This window comes from Vigna radiata, chromosome 7, assembly GCF_000741045.1.
Source record: "Vigna radiata var. radiata cultivar VC1973A chromosome 7, Vradiata_ver6, whole genome shotgun sequence".
NCBI classification, from domain to species: domain Eukaryota; kingdom Viridiplantae; phylum Streptophyta; class Magnoliopsida; order Fabales; family Fabaceae; genus Vigna; species Vigna radiata.
In genome coordinates, this window is record NC_028357.1 from 5,788,706 (window position 1) to 5,795,010 (window position 6,305).

Sequence of the window (6,305 nt, forward strand, 5' to 3'; positions counted from 1 at the left end):
ATAATTCTTGTATCTCAAGTTAAAACAAAACTTTGGTTTTTAATTATTAAATATTTTGTCATAACCGATAAATCTTGTTACTAATGAAAAATTCAGTCACTTTGAAGTTAGGTTAGAATTCACTTAATCATGAGTAAAATTCAACTAAATTTGCTTTTTTAAGTTGGACTGAATTAAATTGAATTATGCCCCTAAGTTTAGTATGTTAACATGGATTAGTTTACAAACGTTTGAATAGTTTGTAAAATGGATTAGTTAAAAAAAAATGCTAGTCTAAGTCGGAGTGGATTAGTTTTAGCTTAATTCGTTTAGTCAACAATTCGTATACACTTAACTTATAATTCGACTCAATCTTTAAAGAAAAATTATAATTTGAAAAATTAAAAAATTATATCCTATATAAATGTTACTATGGACTCACATTTGATCGGGAACACTGACAAGATGAAAGGAGAAGACCCAATGGTTGAAGTACAAGAAAACACATCATGACTATTCGGTTCGAACAATTGTTGAGAGGAGTTAAGACATAATTAATGTTGTAACGGCTACTTTTAAGCAATAAAGGTTTGCATTAATAATTATTAAGAAGTAAATTAATCGGTCAGTTTCTCTTAACTCTATAGGAGTTTAATTTCGAGGTAAACTTACATTTACTCACGATTGAGTTACAAAGGGCCAACAGAGAAAAATTTTGACTTGAGCGTCGGAGTGTATTTTGTAGGTTACTCCCTACACCATTCGGTCATTTAGAGCAAGGAGCAAGGAGGACGTTCGACGGAGAAAGGAACTCTTCAAATGGTGATCCTCGTCCCATTTCAGCAAGAACATTTTGGCACCCACCGTGGGGCCGATGACTCTTTGTTTGAAGACACCCTAGCGAAACCATATGGATGGCATCACAGGACCCGTTGGGACTTATGCAGGAGATGCAGAGGATGATGGAGACCATGCAAGTGGAGATGGCGACTTTGAGGGCCGAGCAGGATGCAACACTGAGGGACCGCGATGCGGGGCAGAGGGCCCCGTCGAATCAGTAGTTGGTTGCACCCACTCAAACTCCCATAGTGGAATTCCCAAATTTTAATCAAGAAGGCACTGATCAAGGGGGTAAAAGTTCCAAGATTTGCCCCGCCCGCCCAGGTAATTCCGCTCGGGCTAGGGCGCTTCACCCATTTACAGTTGCAATTAGGGAGGAGCGAATGCGAGATAGGATGCTTCCTACTCTTGAAAAGTATAATGGATCAGGGGATCCGGAAGAGGATCTGAGGTCTTTTAAGGATGCCATGGCAATCTATTCACCCAATGAAAGGGTTTGGTGCAGGGTACTTCAAGAGTTTCCGATCTTGGAACTTCGTTCCACTGCACAGTCACGTTGTCGTCGTTGTCCGACCACCACCGTTGGCGTCATTGCCGGTTGGGGTCGTTGATAGGGCAGAAAGGTGAGCCCAACTCTGCCGCTGCATAGCCGCCGCCGTTGTCCAACTACTGCCGCTGTCGCCGTTGCCGATCGGGGTCGTTGATAGGGCAGAAAGGTGCGCCCAACTCCGACGACCACAACGCCGAAAGTCGCTCTATGAGAGAAGCTTTCACGCGTCGCCACGCGTCTCCACTATCGTTGGCGCGTGTAGCCCTCGCGCCCACTTCTGGCGAGATCCACTCGCTGGCGCCGCCATAGAAAGGGTCGTCGGAGACTCCTGAGTTTGTTCCTAGGGTCGGTGACGACCCATTTGGCCTATATTTGAGTATATCTGAGTTTTAAGTTCTGCTCTCTTTTTTCTGAGTGTGACCTACTCGTTGTCGCTGCCACAGGCAGAGTCACTGGAGCCTCCTGAGTCTGTTCCTAGGGTTTGTGACGACTCGTTTGACTTTTCTTGAGTAGATTTGGGTTTTTAAGTTCTGCTCCTTTTTTTCTCGGTGTGACCCATACGTCGTCATCGTCTTGGAGACTCCTCATTGCGTTCTACGGGATGTCTGAAGTAAAAATTATTCCTTTGAAAGCAATGGATGAATCAATGAGTAAGCCCTCTGGATCATGTACTATGTCCATAAAAGGTAACATTTGCTGCAATATTGTTGATCATGTGTCTCAAGGTATTTGGATCCTTGATTCGGGTGCAGCTGATCATATGACACCTTTTAGTGTGTCCTTTGACTCATATGGTAAAAGAAATAAAGAACAACTTCTTACAGTTGTGAATGGTTAGGGTATACCTATATGCGGCTCTAAGAATATAATTTTGGACTCATTTATTGTATTGAAGGATGTTTTACATGTTCCTCAATTTGCTAACAATCTTATCTCTGTGCAAAAACTCACAAAGGGTTTAAATTGCTTAGTAACATTTTTTCCAACTTATTGTGTTTTTTAGGACCTTGCCACGGGAAAGACAATTTTAACTGCTAAGGAGCAAAATGGGTTGTATTTTTTAGAGTTTGATGACCAAAGCAACATGAAAATCATGAGTCAACAAGCCACATATGAGACGTGGGCAAAATCCCAAATATGGTTACATCATCATAGGCTTGGACACTTTTTATTCAATCTTATCAAGTCCTTATTTCCCCACTTGTTTACCAAAGAATCTGTTGAGTTTTTTAATTGTGATATTTGTCAATTTTCAAAACACCATCATGCGTCTTATCCTATTAGTCATAAAAAGAGTATTTCTCCATTTGATTTAATTCATTCTGATGTTTGGGGTCCTGTTATAGATTTTATTTTTGGAGCCAGATGGTTCGTTACCTTTATTGACGATTGTACCCATGTCACATGGACATACTTTATGAAAAATAAATCCAAAGTTTTTCAAATTTTTGTTAATTTTTTCCATCTTGTCCAAAATCAATTTGGAAAAAATATCAAAAGAATTAGGTCTNATAATGGTACTGAATATGTGAATCATGAATTTCTCAATTTTTTGTCTCATAATGGTATTGTTCATGAACTAACCTGTGTTAACACCCCTCAACAAAATGAGGTTGCAAAAAGAAAGAATTGTCATCTTCTTGAAGTAACTAGAGTTCTTCTTTTTCAAATGTCTGTTCCAAAAAGTTACTGGGGAGAAGTTGTGTTAACTACCACATATCTCATCAACAGGTTACCCACTCGTATCTTAAATGGCACTAGTCCTATAGATTCTCTATTGTCTTTTGTTCCTTCTTCTTCCCTACTAATGAGTCTACCTAGTCGAGTCTTTGGATGTGTTGTTTTTTTTCACTCTCATCATCCTAATCGTGGTAAATTAGATCCCAGAGCTCTTAAATGTGTCTTTATTGGGTATCCTTCTAATGAAAAAGGGTACAAAGGTTATCATCCTCAGAGTCGTCGCGTCTTTATCACCATGGATGTCACCTTTCACGAAACACAATCATTTTATGTCAGTCCACCACTTCAGGGGGAGAAAGCACTTGAAGTGGATGAACTCTCCTTCTTGTCATTACCATGTTTGTCTTTACAGGATGCCCAAGACCTAAGCAATGAAGCTACCATAGTCCACAATGAGGAAGAAGAGGAAGAAGACGAATTTTTTGGCAAAAAATATGAAAGAAGAGAACAACCCACTTCAACTCTCGAGCAAGAAAAATTGTCTAATTCGGAGGTAGGGATCCCTGAAGATATTAATGAGAAGGAGGTAAGTATTACTGAGGATTTACCCATTGCATTGAGAAAGGGAAGAAGATCATGTGCTAAATATCCTATTTCTCAGTATGTTTGCACTAACAATCTCTCTGATAAGCACAGAAGTTTTATTGCTACAATTGATGCCACAAAAATTCCTACCTCAATCCAGGAGGCCATGAAACTTGAACATTGGAATCAAGCCATGAAAGAAGAGATGAGTGCATTAGAAAGAAATTAAACTTGGGAGATTGTTGATAAGCCAAGAGACAAGAAGGTAGTAGGGTGTAGATGAATATTCACAGTGAAACATAAGGCAGATGGGACAATAGAAAGATATAAAGCTAGATTGGTGGCAAAAGGATATACCCAAACATATGGGATTGAATATGAGGAGACATTTGCCCCAGTGGAAAAAAGATGAATACAGTTCGAGTTATTCTCGCTTTAGCTGCCCATTTTGGATGAGACTTACACTAGTTGGATGTAAAGAATGCCTTTCTTCATGGAAATCTAGATGAGGAAGTGTACATGGAGGTTCCCCCAGGTTTTGAAGTGAAAAATTAAAGAAACAATGTATGCCTCTAGAAGAAAGCATTGTATGGTCTTAAGCAATCCCCTAAAGCATGGTTTGGAAGATTTACAAAAGCAATGGTTTCCTTGGGATACAGACAAAGCCAAAAAGATTATACTTTATTCATAAAGCACTCTTCTACAGGTAAACTCATTATATTATTTGTCTATATGTGGATGATATGATTATTGCAGGAGATGATGAAACAGAAAAATTGGCATTAAAAGATAAATTGGCAACTCAATTTGAAATGAAAGACCTAGGTAAACTCAATTATTTTCTTGGAATAGAGGTTGCCTACTCCAAGAACAGAATTTTCATCTCCCAAAGGAAATATGTACTTGATCTCCTCAAAGAAACAGGAAAGCTGGGATGTAAAACCTCAATAGTTCCTATAGAACAAGTCACAGAATTGGATGTGAAGAAAGTGATCTTGTAGAGAAGACCCAATATCAAAGATTGGTAGGAAAATTGATTTATCTATCACACACAAGACCAAACATTGCTTATGCAGTTAGTGTTTTGAGCCAATTTATGAATGATCTAAGAGAGAGACACATGCAAGCAGTTGACAAAATTCTCCAATACTTGAAGTCAAGTCCAAGAAAGGGGCTATTATTCAAAAGGGAAGACACATTAACTATGAAGATATATATTGATGCTGACTATGCAGGTTCTATTACTGACAGAAAATCTACTTCTGGGTATTGTGTGTTTCTTGGAGATAGTCTAATAACATGGAGAAGCAAAAAGCAAGATAGAGTATCTCGTTCTAGTGTAGAAGCTGAATTTTGAGCTCTTGCTCAAGGAATGTGTGAAGAACTCTGGATGAAAATCATTTTGGATGATCTTAAAGTCAAAGAGGAGAACCCGGTGCAACTACACTGTGACAATAAGTCTGCCATGACCATAGCCCATAATCCAGTACAACATGACAAAACCAAACACATTGAGATTGATAGACATTTCATCAAAGATAATCTTGACAAAGGCTTTGTTACAACTCATGTTCCTACAGAACTTCGAATAGCAGATATTTTTACAAAAGGGCTTCCTTTGGGTAGATTTCAAGATCTTGTAGGCAAGTTGGGAATGATTGATATTCATTTACCAACTTGAGGGGGAGTGTTGTAATTAGAGAAGATATCTTTAGAATCTTCCTAATTAGAGAAAATAGATATACAATCTTCTATTTTATTTATTTTATTTTGTTTTCCTAGTTTCCATATTTCTCTTTTTAGGAGAATGTTAACACTCTGGCAAGTGTACCAAATCTTATCAAGTAATAATAAAATGGTAAGTCTGAGTATCGTTTCCCAAACGAATCTTAGGCCTAAACATTTGTGTGATGTTTTGAAATCATAAGACTTGAATAAACAAGAATTTGAGTTTTAAATGCAAAACGGAAAATAAACATGCATGTGAGAATTGATCAATTGACAGTTGAACAATATGGATGAATGGTATTGTTGGGGTTTACGGTTTCATCCTAATCCACTCTCAAATACCTACTTTTCTTACCGAATTCGACTTTGCTATCAATGTTCATGCCACTTTCTAAAATCCCCTACTATCAATATCTTGACAAATAGAGTCTACTCCTAATTACTAGTTTACTATGTCTAGTCTCCCTAGCAATTATTCATGCATTACATAATTCGCACAGAAGCTTGAGGCAATTGATCCTCCTATTCCTATATCTAGGTAATATTGCTATCAAGAGAATTCCCTCATGTCTAGACCTAACTATACGTGTCCATATAGAAAGAATCAAAGATTATGCTATTGAATAATGTCTTAAACAAAGCATGCAAATATAATGAAGGAAAAGCTCAAACAATTGATAAGCAAAGCATATGAATATAGTAATAATTTCAATATAAGAGAGTTTCAAATAGGATTACATTGTTCCCCAACAACAAAGGGTTTAGTTCACCATAATAATGGTGAATCTATATGAAAAGAATGGAAAATATGAAAGAGATAACCCTAGAATTGTTAGATTGGAGCTTCCGCATCCAAAATCCCCCTCCAAGGTGTGAAGAATGTGTTTATGCGTCCTTTCTGCCAAAAGATCACTTCTCTGATTCGTGCAAATGTATTTATAAC